The 20,614-nt window shown below is 38.0% G+C and overlaps 1 long non-coding RNA gene across 2 annotated transcripts in view; it reads left to right on the forward strand.

The window, feature by feature from the left end:
* LOC107521317 overlaps positions 1-14,674 on the forward strand; it is an 89,125-nt gene extending 74,451 nt beyond the window's left edge. For both annotated transcript variants that reach the window (XR_004955719.1, XR_004955718.1), the window contains one exon: positions 6,519-14,674. This is a non-coding gene — a long non-coding RNA (uncharacterized LOC107521317). The remainder of the gene's footprint in view (positions 1-6,518) is intronic.
* Positions 14,675-20,614: the final 5,940 nt, after the last annotated feature.

The raw sequence follows: 20,614 nt of genomic DNA on the forward strand, positions 1-20,614 counted from the left end.
AACATATCAGATGAAGAAAGTAGGATGCAGAATGATAGGGTTAAACCAAGGATCCTGGGAATGGTTCCTTGTGAGCTCAAAATTCTATTATCCTCTGGTTAGAGGCAATTGAATAAACACAAAATCCTGCTTCTCCTCAGATTTAAAGAGCAAAAAGAAAAAGTAAAGTGTTAACCAAAAAGTGGTCGATGGAAGAACAGGCAGAAAAGTGAAGTTTAAGTCCAGTCTACGAAAGGCTGTGGTGAGGCAGGCAAGCTCTTGGGTGCTTTAAGACCCTATTCACTAAGTGGGGTAGTGAGGCCATCTGTACACTGCAGGTGCCTGGAGATCCCTTCACCTGGTGAATACATTCACACAATCATTCCTGTGGTGGCCTATTATGTAGACAAGAGCAGGAGAACATTGAATCTCAAAGTCTTCAGAAGTAAAATATCCCTTTCCTTTTTCTTGAGTCTAACCTGATAATAATGTGGAAGAACCCAGAAACAGCCAAAGCGTCTAAGTTCACTTCCCTGCTCTATCATTTATCAGTATGTGATCTTATGTTAGTGGCTAAATAAACCAGGCTGCACCCAAGGTTTTCTGAACTGTGAAATGGACATAAATATAGTATTCGCTTTACCAACACGAAGTGGTGAGGACAAGAACAGGCCTGGGAACAGTGACAGCATGTGCATGCCTGTGTAGGAAGAGGCAGAGGGTTGGCCTTCCATGGAGTGCACTGGTGCACATAATACAAAGAATGGCAGATGTCACCTTAGTCTGTCAAATATACTAACTGCCAGTGAGAGTCCAGCTGAGCCGCACCGAGTGGTTGTCTGCGCTCCCACTGTGCAGGTTCCGTTGTGCCCATACCTCAGCCACCCCGCCGTAGCCATGACTGAACATGCACGCCCCTGCCACTCGTGCCCTAGCGCTCATCCCCTCTCACCTACTACAAAATATTGCTCCAGCAATTATCCTCTTGCATCACTGTTATTCTCTACAGAGTCATTCTAGCAAACAAATGTGCTGTAATAATTTCTCCCATTTAAAATTTTTTTAAATTTCTTGGTCCCATATCCACCTCTAGCTACCACCCCAATTTCTCTTCCTTTTAAGAGTAAAACACTAAAGAGTAGCCTATAGTCTACCTCCTGTCCAGATTCTCTCTTTCCTTCTGGAATCCATTCCAAACTGCTTTCATCTTCGTGACTTTATCGAAATAGTTCCTATCAAAGTCACCAATCCATGCTGCTACACCCAACAGCCAGTTCTCAGCCCTCCTCTTACTGACCCTGTCAGCAACACCTGACACTTGGTCACTCCCTCTTTCTTAAAACACTTGATTCACTTGGCTTCTGGGATTGCATTCTGTTTAGAACCCTAGAACGACATTCCATCCTACCCAAAATAGAAGCCAAAAGCCTTAGAATGGTTTAAAAGGCCATCTTTGATTCTCCTTAAAAGAATGCTCTTCATCCAGATAACCAGAGAACTCAGTCCCTCAATTCCATCAGCTCAAATATTACCTTACAATATGCAGGTCTTCCTCCAGCACCTGAGGTAAATAACTGCCTCCCGAACCTCTGATCTCTTTACCAGAAGCTTAACATTGTAATTTATATTATACAATTACAGGTTTACTTATTTTCTATAAGCTCGTTTTGTTCATGGCCCTATCTTCAGCACCAACAACAGCATCCGAATGTAGTAGGGATTTGGTATTTATGGAGTGCTTGATCAAAGGAATCCTAAGTTCTGGAAACTGGACAGAGTCTGTGCACATAACCAGCCTTCAGTGTTTAGTTAAGAGAGAGGGAGCTGTCAGAACACAAGTGGATAGGGCTAGGGACCTCCGCATACCCTATTTATATTGAGCTGGATAGATCTCTCCCCGTCCAAAGCTGAGGCAGGACAAAAGCAAACTGATGCCTTTAAGAAGATTCTACAGTACCAAAAAAATTTTCGATGTCCTGTTTGGTATCCTAACAGAAGTATATGAAAACACGGTCTCTATGAAATAGGAAGAAGGAAATTCAAGAATGACTAGACTAAGATAAAGGAGAAAAGAGTATGAAACCACTGGAATGAGAACTCAAAATGCCATATCAGAATTAAAGTAGTCTTTTGAAGCAATAATGATCACAATTGATACTGCAGAAAATCAATTGTAGTATGGATGGATAACTTGAGCAGCTCTTCTAAAATGCAGCACAAAGGTGAAAAATGCATAAACAAGATAAAAGCTTTCTAATATATTAACAATGTTAGGATCATCAGTGATTTTTTTTTTTTGCTTCTATATAACTTTTTCTATTTCTAAATTTTCCATAACATATGTATAGAATCATAATAATCAGGGGAAAAGTGAAAGAAAAAATTGAATATCTATCTTCAATTCTTTGTTCAGTAGTTTTGTTTTTTTTTTTGGAGAGGATGGGAAATTATTCCCTAGCCCACTGTGCCCCTGCGGCCTAGCAATGTTACTCTTTTCCTCTAGAACTCAACTACCTAATTCAGAAGTTCTCATAAAATTAATTCTATTGGAAATTACTACAGGATTTGGCTTTTTAAATATGAGTAGATCTCAGGAAGGTCCCAATACTTTGGGTAAAATTAGGAGTACTAAGAAACAAGCATGAAACTAGGGCACTATTTTTTTCATATTCCTTTACTTCTCACAGTGATGAGTGTATGACCATTTTGTTTAAATGCCTGTTAGGACCGAAAATACCAATTCCACTTAAAAATATACATTTTTAGTAAGGGATAAGAAAATGTTCTTAGGCTACTGGGTCTATATGAATGTTACAATTCTGATGAAAAATATTCCTTGAGATCTGAAGGCCCTAATGCTATGCCTTGGCTGCTTCTGGCATGCTTCCAATACTGCAGTTAGGGCTTTTAAACCTCAACTGGTTCTGCTAGTATGTAGTGCCATTTCTTTCCCTCCTTATCCAAACTTGCAAGCTCGTTTCTTCTTAAATCCTCCATGAGATGATGCATGAATGCATTTTATTTCCTCAATGGAAATGTAGATGCTGCACAGCTGTTAGACTTCAATCTCCAGGTGGTACTTAGAAGCAGGAACTAAGATGCCGTTGCCAGGGTAACCACACATCCTTCCAGCTATGGAAAGAGCTACCATGTTTTATGATCTTAGGAATATAGTTATAAAAGGATTGGTTTGGTGCATATGAATATTTACTATTTTAAAAAGAACACTCATTTCTTCATAAACCAGTGGAATATTTTTTTATTATTCATATGCTTAAAAAAGACATTTTATCTTTTCAGGGCATCAGGTCTCATTTTTCTTTGCCAATAGACTTGTAAGGATCCAGTAGCAACTATTATTTTATGCTACCTATAATGTACTGGTGCATCTCATTTTACACATTAGATAGATTCATTTTAAATATGCAATTAGACCTTAGTATTTATACCACCGTCAATTATATAAGAAATACATTTACAGAGTGTATTCAATGCATCAGTTAATGAACACATTATTTCCATTCATGGTAGAATCTCAAAGATGTAAAGGCTAATCTGAGATCCTCAAAGTTTCACTGGAGTTAACAGACCTATAGGATGATTTGCGAGGTGCACGTAGTATGGTAGGCATATCCTCAACTGTACTAGATTTTGTCAAATTGTTTCCCAAGTGGTAGTGCCAGTGAAATTCTCCCATGAGCAAAACATAAGATATCTCCTTGTTCTACATCCTCACCAATACTTTGTCACTGGCGGATGCATAATTCTATCTTCTAACAGTTTTATTTTTGCATTGTCCTGATCACTGTGTTCTCATAAATACTGGCCATTTTGGTTTTCTTTTCTGTGCTCTGCCTGTTCATATCTGTTACCCATTTTTCTACTGGATTATCTTTTTCTTATTGATTATAGGGATTCTTTATATAGTTTATGCATGAATTTTTTATGTTTAAAATTCTTACTTGCTCATTTGTCTTTCATGTTAATGTCTTTTAATTACAGAAGTTTCTAATTTTAACATGGTCAAGTTTATTTATCCATGGTTTTCTTTATGTTTTTTGGACATTGTGTTAGAAATCCCTACCTATCCTAAGGTCATAAAACATTTTCTTTTAGATGTTTAAAAATTGCACTTTTCACATTTAGGTCTTTAATTGACCTTTAATTGATTTTTGTATATAGTATGATATAGGGATCTAATTTTACTCTTTTTCCTGTTGTACTACATTCCATTACTGAATCACTGAACTTTTCCCCATGTAACCTCTCATATATATCAAGATTTCATATATGTATAGATGTTTCTAAACTTTCCATTCTGACCATCAGATATGTGTCTAAGCTTTTGTCATTACTATCATGCCTTGGTCAGTACTGCTTCATAATGCCTTAATATCTGTTAAAGTAAAAATGTGCACCTTGTTCTTCTTCAGAAATTATCTTAATTATTTTTGGCCCTTTGTTCTTTACATAAAATTTAGAATAGTTTGTTGTTATCTGCTATTGTTATCCTGAGTATTTTATGCTATGAATTATGTGGCCAATTTTTATATGCAAAGGTTAATCAGATAATATGCAATCTGATCATTGTGGGCTTGACTGCTAAGTAATACATGCAAATTCTAAAAATGCCACATCTCCAAATCATATCAAAAATGGCTGCTACATGACTTTGGTTGATTATGAATATTGACAGATTGGATTTTCCCTCAGTAAGAGACCAGACCATCTCACTCTGCTTCGTATAATCCTACCACCAGTAATAAGTGGCTATTAATTCTTTCCCCTCCTGATCAGTGTCAGAAGCTGGAAGCAAGCTTCAGGAAGTAGTTCCTGAAGACACAGAAGGAAACCCCACCAATGACTGGTTCATTGGCTGGTGTGTGAGATACAATTTAAAAATGTCTCACCTCATCTATACTTCTCCCCTTGCACCTCCAAGCTGCTTGCCTCTCAGAGTCCTCAAGACTAACTACACTTCTGGGATAGGATTTAACTTAGTCTTTGCACATCTTCAGAAACTTCGGGCTTGTCACTGCCTCACAAGCAACTATAGGAATCTTGGGGAGTTAAGATGTTATATGTATCTTCAAATTTCTCTCACATGTTTCCTACATAATGGGCACTCAGAAATATGTTTTTTTAATTACAATAATTTAGAGCCATAATAGCTATATCTGTTTTCTTAAAATGCCAGGCATGAACTTTGAGCACATTTGATGCATTCAGGAGAGTGAAATAATGTATATAAATAATGTATACAAGTGATGATCTTTACAGTAATCTTGCGAGGTAGGTAATATAATGCCAAACTTGTAGGTGAGGAGACTGAAGATCAGAGAAGTTATTGCTTAGGAAGGTATTGTGACTAGCAGTTAGTGTTAGGGTGAAGATTCAAACCCAGATCTTTTCAGATTCCAAAGTCCTTGCTCCCTTTCCTGCACCACTTCAGACTATGTCAAAAACCTTCTAGTTTAAAACAATAAATACAATGTGACTAGTTGCACTTAAAGATACTTACAAATTGCCATTTGTCCATATGGTGAACAATTTAATCATTTCTTTGAAATGTATTAAATGCCTCTTATATGCTAGGCACTGGATAATACTCTTAAAAAGCAGCTCAAAATTAACTTGAGTATCAACACACCCTGGAAAAAAGTTAGAACAGTGAAATGTCAAATTAGCTGGGGCATGCAATAAGCAAAACAAAACAGATATTCAAGGTTATCTGACTAATTACTTTAAAATACTGCAGATATGCTATTATAATTTTTTTCTTTCTTTCTTTCTTTCTTTTTTTTTTTTTTTTTGCCTGAGTTGTTTATTGTCCTTTTGTCTAGTCTGAGTTGAAAACTCTAAGAATTTAAATCATTCTAAAAGGTTCTCTAAACACATTGAGAAAAATTTTACAGGCTAGCTATTAATGTAGATATTTTCCACCATGCGAGCCATGCTACATACATATAATTAAGCAAGCAAAAGATGTTAAATTGTAGTATTAGCTAATCTCATGGAAAACATGGAGATAAATCTCTCTTTATAATCAATAAAAGGTAAAAAGCCTCTTTCTCTTTTTATATCCTTTGGGTAGCACAGTATGTGGATCTCTGAGCTTTGGTTTTCTAGTTTATAAAAATGGAGAAAATCATAACAGCCATCTCAAAAGCTCAGGTTGAATAAATGTAATAAGGCATATGAAAAGTACTTTAGAAACTGTAATGTGTTGAGTGCATGTTGCTTATTATTATATAACTCAAAACAACTGTTTTTAGAGCTGTGCTTATACCATGAGTGAGCTAAAAAGCAAAGCTTTTCATTTATATTCCATCTCCTGCCTTGAGTCTTTTCCATTTTGAAATGAGTAGGAATGGAAAAGACTGAAGGCAGGAGATGAAATGAAAATGAAAGTTTTCTAAATAAAAAAGGATAAGAATAGAACATAGAAGTTATTTCAAGTTTCCCTGAGAATGAGAATAAATAGATTTAAAACAATAAAACTTTGAAGTTCCTTTTTACAGGTGGCACTTTCTTTGCAGGGGATTGTGGAGATATTACTTGATCCACATCTTCCAAAGTTCAAGATCAGTGACTGTAATAGAAGAATCTACGGAGGTAATGTCAAGGAATTAAGACTTTCTGCTATGTTTGGTTGAAGTCCAAACTTTAATGTGATTTTAATCTATTGCATGTCCAATAAGAAATTTAACTGTGGATAATACTGAAAAGAAAGAGTGAATGAAAAACAAGAGTGGCCATTCCTACCATGATTCTATGTCAATAGACTAACAGTGTTTTAGCCAGGGCCTCTTCTGAGCACTCAGTCTTTTGGTTAGAGCTTGTAAACCATTGGAAGTAAAATGCATCATCTTAAATTGTTAAGTGCATGTAGAAAAAGAGGACCAATGGCATTGCAGAAAAGTGATTTATGGCTAAAAGTAACTAATATTCTAGTGCCTTTCTCCTTGTTTTTAAACTCATATAAGGTCTAGCAGGATATTAACCCTGAATAAAAGTACCTTAATAAAAGTTCTGATGGAAAATGGTCTTGGATTATATGCCAGATGCTCGCAGATAATTTTAGGTAGTAATTAGCAATTGACCATTGTATTCAATGACAAAAACCATTGAACCATCTTCTTCCCAATTCCAACTATTTAAATAGACTAAGATTGAACAGAATAAACAATATGTCTCCTGAGCGAAAGCACAGAAATAATATTCAAAAACCTGTCTTCAAGGTTACCACATTCTATATATAGAATGTGTAGTACACCAAATTCTGGGTGGAGGAGATGGTTGGGGTTAAAATCCAGCCTGTACTCCATTTATCAAGCTCTGCACCCTGGGACTGGACTGTCAGCCAAGAGAAAGAGGAGTGTCGAAGCGAACAGTCCCATGAGTCCGAAGTGCTACAATAGCACAAGGCTAATTGTCACAAAATTAGCATATAGACTGGTGGCCCCTACCTGGATGACTCAGTACTGACTCCTTAAATGACTTAGGGAACATCACAACTTTTCCATTTACTCCAAAGTAAGCCCTTCACATTATTAAACTGTAAATGTTTGACAATCCACACATGGACTGTAGTCCATCTTCACCTCATGGGTAACACCAAAAATTTTTATCTCCAATTGCAAATAATATAAACAAATTGATATCTAGCAAGGCCCATCTGAGGCTTTAAGCAATGGCATTCACACTCTGCTATCTAAACTTTCCTCACCTTCTTATCCTCCAACTTTACCCTCAGTTGGATGGAAGCACCTAAAAGATGTTCCACAAGAGAGGATTAATCCCAAGGACTTTTCTTTTAACTTTAACTAGTGATATATTGCTTAAGCTGCCACTTGACACGGCAAACACAAAATTTGAGATTCTTTATTTGTTTAAGCTAACACTTGGCATAGTGCTTAATATGTGCAAGGCATGATTCTAAATGCTTTCTTTACAAGTACAGACTTGTTAAATCTTCACCAGTTATTATTCATCCTTTACATTTATGAAAACTGAAGCAGTCAGCTAGTAAAAAGCAACATCAGGAATCAAATTAGGCAGTCTGAATCCAGAATCCATGTTCATATCTAGATTGCCTTGTTGTAGTTTCCACTCTAGTTGCAAAACAGGTACCTCCGAAGAATGTGTTTCCTAATATTCCCACCCAGTGAATAATGCCCTAGGTTAAAGTCTGGCAAATAAATGTTGTGGTCCTTGAGGACAGACATAACACCTAAATTTTTAAAAATACTGGTTAATATCACATCAGAGGAACATATGAGGATGCAATGTTCTCAACTAAAGTAAGCAATGACCAGTTTTCCTTTGTATTCAACAGAAAATATAATTTCTTTAGATCAATCTGAAATATTTTATAGCAAAATGAAATGCTCACCTTAGCCCCCCACCTTTCAGGGCAAAGTGATGCAAAAATCCAATACTCTTAATAATAATCTGACTTGTCAGAAAAGGCATTCAGTACCTTTTCTCTTCAACTCTTCTTTGCAAATTCAGGTTACAAAGCTTATGAAGTGAAAATTTTCAAATAGTGTTTTAAAGGGTGGGGGGAGGGGAGTCTTTAACCAGGACTTCCTTATGACATTTACTCTTCATTATCACAAGCAGCTTGATTATGCACATATTAAGCCACTAACCAGAAGGAAACTAGAATACTCCTCAGATAAATAGCCTCTCAACTTTAAATAAAATTTGCAAGACAAAGGAACTTAATGATCAGCAAACCAATACTGAAAATAAAATTCTAATCATTGCTAAAGATATATGTATGTGTGAATACATATGTGTAAATACATATGCTTCATATGGTTATAATTAGCTAACATGAAGCATAGTGTAAAGTATAGCCGATTTAGAAGCAACTTTATAAAGTAACTAGGAATGACTAGTTAACTAATTTCCAGCTTTTACAAAATTCAGAAAGCAGATTTTAGTCTAATGGGTTAAACACATAAGTACTAGGTACTTGCTGAGAGCACATCTGGAATCACTTTATCCTGGAACTGTTGTATAATGAGGTGCTAACATAGCCAACTATGGCTCACCCCCCACTGAAATGAGTGTGTGTGTCCTGGACTTAACCCCTTTTCAGTAGCAAGTTCAAATTCCAGAACAGCTTGTCCAGGGATCATGTTGGCAAGAATGTGCTTGTCTTGGAAATCTATGGACGAAAATATGTTCATCCTTAAGAAAAGCAGATCCTGCAGATAGCAGGGACTGGTCAATCAGTATTCTCAGATGTCTCAGAACTGCTGGTTCTCATATTCTTACCCTCCTTCCAATATCAATTCCATATTCTCTTCAGCACTACTTGTGAAACAAAAGGCAATAAGCAAGAAGTTGTAACGAATCCTAACAAAATATCAAAGAGACCAAGACATTTTGGGAGAGGCAATGTGAGGAGAAGGGCGATTTTTCACGATGGCATTGACGAAGCATGTGGATTTACCATAGATTTTATGAGTGTCAATTCACATGTTTTCTAGTGGAAATAGATTTATCTAATAGCTGAATAATTAGATTTATTAATTCCTATGATAGGACACTCTGAAGTGGAATAAGAAGACACAAAACCTGGGTTCTACCAGCAGTCTTGACATTAACCATCAGTTCAACTAGCAATGTTGTTTTCCCACCTGGCCTCAGGTACTTCCCTCCATAAAATAAGATTAGTCAGAGACGCTCAAAAATCCCTTTTAATTAGGAATCTATTATAGACTCAAAATTTTTTATTGACTCTCAAGTGTATATATGTGTGTGTATATACACACAGAAGTACATATGTTATATTTGTGTATAAATATATATGTATATAACTGTGTAGATCGATAAGAAGAATCCAAACCTACTGAGGATTAAAGTAGGCATGAAAATCCAGATGCTGCTTTATACCATTCAGAGACAATTCTTTAAAGTATCATTTCTTCCTCATTCAAGCCACATTGGGGCATTGAGAGCTAGACCTTGAGTTCCCATCATTTATACCTTCAGTCTCTCATTTCCTTCCCTCTTATTTACCTACACCACACTAAAAGAGGTAAATATAGTGTAGAAATTTGCAAAACTATAAACGATGCCATTCTTCTCCTTATAATTCTATTTTGAGAAATACAGCTATTTTCACTTTAAAATGTTATGTTAGTATATTATGCTTTTTTTAATGAATTTTCATTTTTAATATGGTAAATATCAATAATCCACTTGAACGAAACACTTTGTGGTCCTTAATAATTTTTAAAAGTGCAAGGGAAAAATAAAAATTTTTTAAAAGTGCAAAGGGTCCTAAGACTAGAAAGTGTGAAAACTGCTAGTGCAGTGGTCACAATCACAAACTCCAGAGCCAGAATGGCTGAGTTCAAGTCCCACTCCTACCACTTAGAAGCTGTGTGACATTGGGAAGAGGTGCTCAACATCTCTGTGCCTCGGTTGCCCCATTTATCAAATGGTGATAATAACAGTGTTACTTCATAGGGTTGTCATGAGAATTAAATGAGTTTAATACATGTACTGTACTTAGAACTATGATGTAATCCATCATTCCTTTGGTGCCCTTCCCTTCTCCTTCACCCATTTTTACTACCATTTTCCTTCTCTCTCTCTCCCCTTCTTCCCCCTCTCTCTCCAACATTCCCTGACCCCCATCATTTTTGTTTATGTTTGCTTGGTTTGGTTGGATTTGGTCTGGTTTAACTACTGCTGCCTCTGCCTTAGGCCAGCAAGTGTCTATGATTGGCACTGCTCCTCCCAGGGCTAAAGGTATAGCTGCGCAGCACCACTGCACCCACCAACCCACCCACAATCTAACCCCTGTGCTGTGGCAGCCAATTGTACTTTGAATTTGTCCTTCACAGAAGCTCCATCAGCAAAAGACTATTGGAAAATCAAAGTAAGCAACACTAAGTTTTTAAAAACATGCTATGTCAGATGAATCAGAATGTAAAGCAGAAACTTTAGCCTTAGGAATAATCAATGAAAAAGAAGGAAACGAAAAGAAAATGCAAGCAATTACATTCATCCCTTAAAGGAAAAGGTGGTATTTACCCAACCTCCTCCCAAATTTTCAACTATTTTCTTTCACAGCCTTTCATCTGCTTTTTTAACTCTCTTCCATCTCCCAACACACCTATCTGCCACCCTATCAAGAATCTTCAATATTCTGGCTTAAATATTCTGATGAACCAGACTCCCATCACATGTACAAGATTAATGGCCATCTAACCTTGGGGAGGGGAAATCTTTTGAATTTTATTAATATACATATTCATAACCTTTTGTTTTTATATTAGTTTTGTGATCTACATTTTCAAATAAATTTCCCTTTAATTCTGACAATTAACATGTTATTATTCTTATTTTAGAGTTTAGAAAACTGAGGCTCAGAGAAGCTAACAAACTTGCCAAGGACACAAAACTTTGATAGAACTGAAACTGGAGTAAAAATGAAATTGAAGAATTTTTAAACACTAGGGGAATAGAAAAGATACTCAGCAAGGAGGGGTGGGGCCTGGTGGGGAAAGGTAGAACTAGACTATTTTTGTCAGGGGGTTACCACTTAAGCAAATCTGCTCCACTATGGAAATAACCTCTACTAATTCCCCAGGGTTTTTCACAGTGTCTTTATTGCCTCACAACTCAAGCTATACATTCTCTAAGAATTTCAAGATTTCTTTTTATTAATGTTTTTTATTTACTAATTTGTTTGTACAATGGCTGCCTCGGTGATACTGTTCTAAGGAGAAATTTAAAGAAGGTACAACGGTATGTTTTATATTTTGGCTGCTTCTGAATAGAGCGTTTGTAAATTGAGAACTGTCTGTATTGCATGTGTGATGTCATTAAATATATATGTGGTCAGTCCAAAACTATCTGGCATTTGTCCTTTACCAACATTACTGAGTATTTTAGTTTCTCAATCACGTGAACTTAAAATGCACAGCCGAATCTAATGTCAAATTTGTGCAGTGACTCAAGTTGATTATTTTTAAGTGGAAAAATGTTTAAATGCACATTAAACATAACTTTTAAACAAAAAACTTTACCCCATATGAAATAACAAACATCTGAAATATGAATGTGATATTCTTTGTATGTAAAAGAATTGCTAAGCAATCTGAAATATTTTTTAGTAATAGCGATATATTTAAGCTAATAAAACTATGCTCCCTTACCTATTTTTTTCGGATAGCTTATCAACTTTGTCCAGCAGAATTTTCTGCGATAATGGAAATGTCTATATCAGTGCTGTCCAATAGAGACACATGTGGCTACTGAGTACCTGAAATGTAACTAATGCTATTCAGGAACTTAATTTTTTATTTTATTATTTTAAATTTAACCTTGGTGACTAGTAACTATGTATTGGACAGAGCAGTTATGAGGTCTCCTTCAGCAATAGAAAATCCTATGATTCTATCATTCTAAAGATCTCAAATGGTGAGGTCAGGATTAAGGCTGTGGCTACTAAGCCTCTAACCATTAATTGGGTGCTGAAATAAAGTTAGCTAACCAGCACAAAATTTTTCAGAGGTTGTTTTTGTTTTAATTTAAAAAACATCAAAAAACTATTATATGCAAAATAAAAAAAAATGGGCAATGGGATATATACACAAACAAAATATATATCCCTAGTCTTGAGATATCTTTATCTAGTGATAAAGATAGATAGATAGATAGATAGATAGATAGATAGATAGATAGATAGATAGATATAATTATCTCCAAGACTGCACAGAGACTACATTCCCAATGGGTACATTGGTCTTATGGTTTGTTAAATCCCAGTTCAATATATCATAACAAGATAAGGCTGCAACTCATCCTTTTAACTATACAGTATTGCTAAGCTCCTGTTTTAAGACAAGTGTAGAGAGCTGTGGGAACACACTGTTGAGCAGGACAAAATGCCTGTCCTTTAGGAAACTTAATAATCTCCTAGGAGATAGAGACAAGTGAACAAGCAATGAGAATAGTGTGGCAAGTCCCATCACAGGAGTAGACTCTGGGTGCCACAGGAGCACACAAAAGAGGCTTCTAGCCCAGTCTTGGAGAGTTGAGGGTTTCAAGAAAAAAAAGGAAAGATGAGAAAAAGAAAAAAACATATTATCTTCCTATTAAATTTAATATTTCTTCTTTTTTAAAACTGCCTTTTCATCTGACATTATGTCACGGACCTTTACAAGGGTGTTCACTTCTTGGGTATATTGCAATCAATGTATATTTACTGAACACTGACAACTGAAGAGCCTTATTGTCATTTTCCTGGAGGGCTCACCATACACTAGGAGCTGAAGGTACATGAAGACATACATTTCTCCTAAAAAAATTCAAGTTCCTAAGGCAAATATTTCAATAATTGCACATGTAAAAAAGAAAAAAAAAGTAATACTGCCTTGGAATGCATGTTTTCATCACAAGAATTTTTTTTAAATTATGTGTGGATTTCTATTTAAACTAAATTTAGACCTCTCTCCAAAATAAATTTCAGGAGGGCTAACTTAAAAAAGTGAGGGGGTGGGGAATCCCACAAATGTTATTTCACTACAATAACATTTGTTAATAGGAAATTTCTATAGCACAGTGACCACGGCATGGGCAGTCAGGGTTCAAATTCCACTACCTCCATTTACAAGCTGGATAGCCTTGGGCAAGTTATCTAACTTGTCCATGCTTCAATTTCCTTATCTGTAAGGAGCCAGGTAAGTCAAATAATGAGACAAGAACAGCCCCTACCTCACACAGTTGATGATTTAAATATTCACAGATTTATAAACAACTTAAAATAGTGCCTGTACCAAGCACAAGAATAGCTATTCTAATTAATTATAATAATTCTAATTGCAGAAACCCATGAGGAAATAATACACATAGTTCTCACTGAAAGATACGACTAATGGAGAAAGTAAGGGACATCTGGCAGGTTCAGCGGCATTTTGTAGCCAGTACTTTTTCTTCAAGGTGGGATTGAAAGAAAAAGACCCCAGAAGAGGCTGTGAGGAAACCTGAACAGAGAAAAACCACAACTCTGTCCTTCCAGGCAACGCGGTTGGTAAACAAAAGCTTAAATTTCTAATTCAGGCATTTTTTAATCAGCTTCCAAAACTTTGATGGAATGACTTTTAGGTCACAATTACTAGAAAGACCCTAAAAGGACACAAGGGATGAAATAGTCAGACTACTGCAAGGAATGTTTCCTTACAAGAGCAGATATGGGCGGGGTGTCTGTGCAATCTACTCAACAAAGAATAGGAAATATTTGGCATGCCGATTTTCAAGTCTTAACGGGACGCCATCTGGAACCAGTTGTACAAATCTCACATGTTTACCAAAGCCTCAACGATTTCCTCGTGGGTCTGGGCATTTAATCTGACAGATACTAGCGTCTTTGGGCCCCCAAGGGCATAGATGATGGGCCAAGGCCTCGCCCTTTCGTCCATCCCTCCGGTGCACGCTTTCCAGTCACAATTCTCCACGTCAGGAGCCACGTACACTAGCACGGCCAGATGCCAACGGGGTGTGACAGTTTCCCCAGACTGCACTCTCCCATGGAAGGCACGCGCGTGCTGCTTAGCGCGTTCGCGAAAACTGCGCGGGACCTCGAGGCCCCCGTGCGGCTTTCTTCAGAGCACCCCAGGATTAGCCCTGATATTTCAGGACTCCAAGTTTACCACGTTGCGGACGAGCCGCGCACTCGGCAGCGGGGCCCAAGCACATGACCCCGTCTCCGCACCTCTCGTCTCCCCGATCCTGCTCTTCTCTCCTGCTTGCTTTCCTGCTGCCGACCACTTCTCTCCTCTCTCCCTCCCCTAATCCTCACCCCCTCTTCCCATCCCCTTCCTGCCCCTTGCTCCCGAGTTGGCGCCTGGTGAATCACCATCTCGTGGGCCCCAGGCGCGCAAGGCGGGCTGCGCCTCGGCTGCTGGAGCACTCAGAGCCTTGGTGGAAATTTCCGGAGACCTACTGAGGCTGCGCGTCCAAGGCCCCGCCCCGTTCCCCGTTCGAAACCCAAGCTCTGCGTCCCCCGGTCCTCAACCCCGCCCAACTGCGGAGTTTCCTTTCTACCCAGAGAGCAGGGCTGCGCGCGCACGCCCGCCGCCGCAGGACGCCCGGCAGGCACCGCCCCTTCAGGGGCGGGCCGCCCTCGCGTTCTTCGCCCTGCGCCTTAGAGCTCCGAGCTGCCGCGCGGCCTTGCCTCCGGCTTTGCCTCCGACCTTGCGCGCAGCCGGCTGGCATCACGAGAGGCGAGGCGCGGCGTCTTCGCGCCTCCGCAAGCGCCTTTGGGGCGCCGCAGCCCCTGAGCCGCGCCACCACAGATCCGCTTGACCCGCGACCCCGCGTACTCCCAGTGGATTGTAAGACTGAGGAGGAAGACGGTTCCGATAGACGTCCTGTCTTCTCATTTAACGCACTTCGTCTTGGTTTAAACAAAGCATGTACAGGGCCCAATTGTCTTTTCTTACCCCACTCAACTACCTTGAAAAAAAAAAAACAAGTTATTTTCTGTCCCATAACATTCCTCTCTTAGCTTTCCTAACCACGAATAAGATTTATTCCTGAGACAGCAACTTTCGTTGACCTCATCCACCAGAAGTGGCTCCACTTGGACATTATTTCACTTAACAGGAGTGTGTTACGCACCTGGTTCACCTCAAGAAAAACCTTTAACAGTTTCAGGATAATTGGTTCTGGACTGTCCTTGGTGGATGTCACTGAATGGGGAGGGGGGTTGAAAGATGGCATTAGCTCAAGGTGTCCCAAAATGAGGTGACTTGAAACGATAAACAGGTGTCTTAATCAGACACTAGGTGCCAGATTGCAGCCAAAACCCCGGGAGTCTTACCTGAGTAAAGATCCCAGAACCAAGCCCAGATATTAAAATGCTTTCCATCCAAGAACCAGAATTGCAGGTATGTTAGTTTTAATAAATCCCTATTTCAGTATCTTAGCCCTGGGCAAAGAAAGATCCAGAAACTGAAAGCCAGACATGTAAGTCCATTGCGGCCTAAGAGTGTTTTGAGTAGAACATATTCAGTTGCTGTCATTTTTTTTGGAAAAGAAGATAGACCACTAACAAGCATAAAAATAAAGGTTTTAAAAGTCACCCTATTTTGGAAAATTGTAAGTTTGAACGTTTTAATTTTTCAGAAGAATGAGCATAGTATACTATTCAATAAAACATAAAAATTTTTACTTAGTATACACATCTTATTTCCTAGCATAATTTTTGATCCTTAATATAACCTTGGTGCATTCTTAGTGACCTGTAAGCACATATGTGAGAACTTAAATCTGTGATTTTGCTTTCACATTTCACTTTCCAAGCCACCTATTGCTGATTAGCAGGTGTCAGTTTATCCAGTGAAAGAACCATGGTCAATAAATTCTTCAACTTTATAACAGTTTTGTTCACATTCATTATCATATACCACACCAAGAATATATGGACTATTTCAGGGTTACATGAAAAGGCCAATGGATAAATACCACAAAAGTTCATTAATCGAACCATTCCTTTCCCCTTAATTTGGGGAGGAGGTAAGAGAAACAGAATAGTTGTTACAGTCTGGTAAGTTCTGCAGTCCTGACAGAATTGAACGTGTTTATACTAAAATGTGAAGCTAAATATTTTTTTAATTGTTTTTTAAGGTTCAATTTTCTGTTTCTAGCTAAGAAATGAGGCGGTACTTACAAAACGTTAATGCTTGCAAACATCTGGATTCACAATAAAATGTGCTTTTTGTGCATGACTATGTTACTTAATTCTGGCCAATAGAATCTGAGACATTCACAGGAGTACTTCCAGGAGATACTACCTCCAATAATAAAACTAACTCACGGAATTTACATTCCATCATTCTTTTTCAACAGACATAGTTCTGTCTGTATATAACCCCCGAAACCACTGCATCCAACATGTGACCCTAACAAAGAGACATCTCCACATGCTGAAAATGTCAGAGTGAAAAGATGGTGAGCTTTTAGTCTTTGAGAAAATTATCAAAGCCAAAAATTAATCCTGGGACTATCCTACATGTAGACTTCCTATTAGGTGAAATAGAAAGTGTCCTTATTATTTAAGCCACTTTTAATTGCATATTGTGTTTCTTGCAGTAAAAATTTTTCTGCTGCTGACAACCTCTCCCTGGTAACAAGCCCCTAGGAAGGCCCTCCAAATCCTCACCTCCTGGTGTTGACATCTTTGTATAGTTCCTTCCTATGTTGTATCAGGGCTTGCCTTTATAACTAAGAGAATATGGCAGAAATATAAAATGCGACTTCTAAGGCTAGTTTATAAAGGCATTACAGCTTCTACCTTGATCTCTCTTGGATCGCTTGTTCTGGGATAAGCCAACTGCCATGTTGTAAGGCACTAAATCAGGCTTGTGGAGAAGCTTTCTTGGAGAGGAACCAAAACGGGCTAGTTCCAACTTGCTAGCATGTAAGAGAGTTTCCTTGGAAATAGATCTTTCAGCCCCAGTCAGGCCATTAGATAACTATAGACATATCTGTCAGCAAACCGCAACCTCAATAAAAAACTTCAAGCCAAAACACACAACTGAACAACTCTTGAATGTCTGATTTGTAGCTTTGAGAGTTTCAGCCACTAAATTTTGGAATAATTTGTTACACAGCAATTGCTACCTAATAGAGTACCTTTCAACACCAGAAAAATATGTCAGTTACGAGGGTGCTCACAGAGTTAATACTATTGCTTTGGGCTTGGGAAATATCTTACTAAGATAAAATACAACCCTTCATTTGTTGAGCACCTACTAAACATAATCTCAAGAATAAAATATACAAACTAATAAGAAGAATAAAAAAGAGTAGAGACAGGAATTTGTTGAGGAACTTGGGAGAGATTAATACTAAGACAATACGAAAGTCATTGGAATAAAGGGAAGGGTGTGGTTTGAAGAGGGATGTCGGGGTGGGGTGGTAGAATTGCACTATTTCTCCATAATGTCAGTGTCCATACTTGCATGTTGAATAACATTGGATGATAATGTCAGGCTGTGTTCACAGCAAAAGCTCATATTAATTAGGTAATAAGCCATTAGAAAGCAAGTCTTGGAATTAATTCTCATACTTGTGGCTCAAGAAAAACCTGTCCTTTCCACCATCAAGCCATGGTAACAGATGTTCATTCAGTTTATTATGTGCTAGGTGCTGAAGGATAAAGTTAAATGTACTCATTCAACTAATACTTATTGAACTTCCGTGTATCAGGCACTGTTCTAGGCACTGAAGACTCAGTGATGAGCAAAACAAAAGACTTTTCCTCATAGAGTTAACTTGCCAGGAAGGGATTTAGGAGGGAAGATACAGGAAAGAGAAGGAAATCATAAGCGAAGAAATAGAGGATTAATTATTATGTTTTCAACTCATAAAAAAAAGCAATAAAAATATAATAGGACAGTGGGGAAATGGAGATAGCATGAAAGGAGTAACTTTTGCCAGAAAAGTCAAGGAAGATTTTTTTTCTCTCAAGGAGGTGACATATAAGCTGAAATCTAAGTGTTGAGAAGGCAGACACACACAAATATAGGCAAGGAGATTTCTAAGTGGAAGAAACAGCAAGTACAGAGCCCTGTACAGGGAATACATTAGACTGCTTTAGGGACAGAGAGATCAATGTGGTTAGTTCATGGTGAAAAGGACAAGAATGATAGGAGACGAAGTTCAAAAGATAGGCAAGGCCATGGGAAGGCCATGGTGAGTGAGGAATATGGATTTTGTTCTGATAGCGATTAGAAGGCACTGGAGGACTTTAGGTAAGGGAAGTAATTTATCCCTTTAAGCAAAGGATTTGATTTATGTTCTGAGACGATCTTTTGGACTGCTGGGCGGATAATAAACTATGAGCACCAAGGATGGAAGCCCAGAGATGAATTAGGTTGTGGCTTTTGCAGTGATCCAGGAGAGAGATGACAGTCATTTAGATTAGAACCAGAGCAATGAAGATGGTGAGAAATGGCAGGATCCTGGATGTATATTTAAGATCGGAACCCTCAAGACTTGCTGATAGATTAGATTTGCGAAGAAAAGGAGGACTGAAGATGACTCCCTGGTCTCAGCCTGAACTCTTTCATGAATGGCGATGTTAGTCTTTTAAATTTTAAAAATTAAGAGAAGAACAGTTTTGCTAGGGAAATCAAGAGTTCTGCTTTGGCCAATAAGGGATGAAATAGATGTCCTTTAGACATACAGGTATTCCCGCTTTCCAAAAAGTTCGCCTTACTCCATTTCGCTTTTAGGAAAGACCTACATTAGTACCTGTTTTCACTAATCAAAAGAAATCCTAAGAGGATTTTACTTTTACGAGAAAAGGTGAAAAGTAAAAATAGACTTTGACATTTGTTTTGCAGCAAGCGGTTACAGAGGCATTACACGCCCTGAGCAGCAAGAGTGGCACTGCCAAGCTCCTTCCCTGGGAACTACACTCAGCATCAGCATAAAATTTATGGTAATTGCTTCTTTGCTTTATACCATAATGGCTTACACAAGGTTTCTTAGATATGCTTTACTTTTGGATGAGGTTGAGGGTGGGGGACCTGTATTAGATAATATATTTTCTCCTGGTCCTAGAAAAACTCAAAACTATTCACTCCTACATTTATTCATTCAACAAAAATATATTGTCAGGCACTGTTCTAGGTGCTGGCGCTAACAGTAACTAAAAGCAGATTAAACTCCTGCCCTCATGGACCTTACTATTCTAGTGAGAAAGACCAACAATAATGAAGTAAATAAATAAATATAAGTAGCTGGTGATAGGTACTATAAAGAAAAAATGTATTTCATTTATCCATATCCTGAAAAAGTACCTTCCTTTTACAAGTGACTAGGCTGGCTGTAGATAGACAGATTTTACCTTCTAAAAACCCTAACACAAAATCTAGTACATAGACAACACAAAAAGTGACACAAAAAGATACTTATAAAGCGTAGAAGTTCAAATAGAATGACATCAGTTCCAAATGAATCAGACAAAAAAAAAAATTAATGACAGGGGAAGTGTCTAAGTTGGGCCTCAAAAGAAAGACAGAGTTTGGATTTACAGTAATGGCAGGGAGGAGGATGTAAGAATACTCCAAGCAGTGGGACCAGTTTGAATGGAAAATGGTTTGTATTAAGAACACTGAGCAATACATTTTAGCAAAAGCATAAAGGTATATGAAGAAGAATGTATTAAGTTACCTATGGCTGAGTAATAAACAATGGCAAAATTCAGTGGCTTAAACAATAAATATTTATCATATCTTAATTCTGTGGGTCAGGAATTCAGACTGAGCTTAGCTGGGTCCTCTCACTAAGATATTTGCTGGGGCTGCAGTCATCTCTAGGTTCAATGAGGCAAGGTCAGCTTCCAAGCTTACTCACATGATTCTGGGTAGACTGCAAGTTTTCCCTGGCTCTGGCCAGAGATACCAGTTCTTTGCCATGTGGGCCTCTCCATAGGACAGTTTGCAAGATGGCAGCTGGTTTCTCCCAAAGGAAATAAGGAAGAGAGCAAGACAAAGCAAGTTGGAAGCCAGAGTCTCTTTGTAACCTGATCTTAGAAGTGACATACCATCACTTTTGATTAATAGAAGGAAATTGCTGGGTCCAAACCATAGTC

Source organism: Rousettus aegyptiacus, unplaced genomic scaffold (genome assembly GCF_014176215.1).
Source record: "Rousettus aegyptiacus isolate mRouAeg1 unplaced genomic scaffold, mRouAeg1.p scaffold_m13_p_2, whole genome shotgun sequence".
Taxonomy (NCBI): Eukaryota; Metazoa; Chordata; class Mammalia; order Chiroptera; family Pteropodidae; genus Rousettus; species Rousettus aegyptiacus.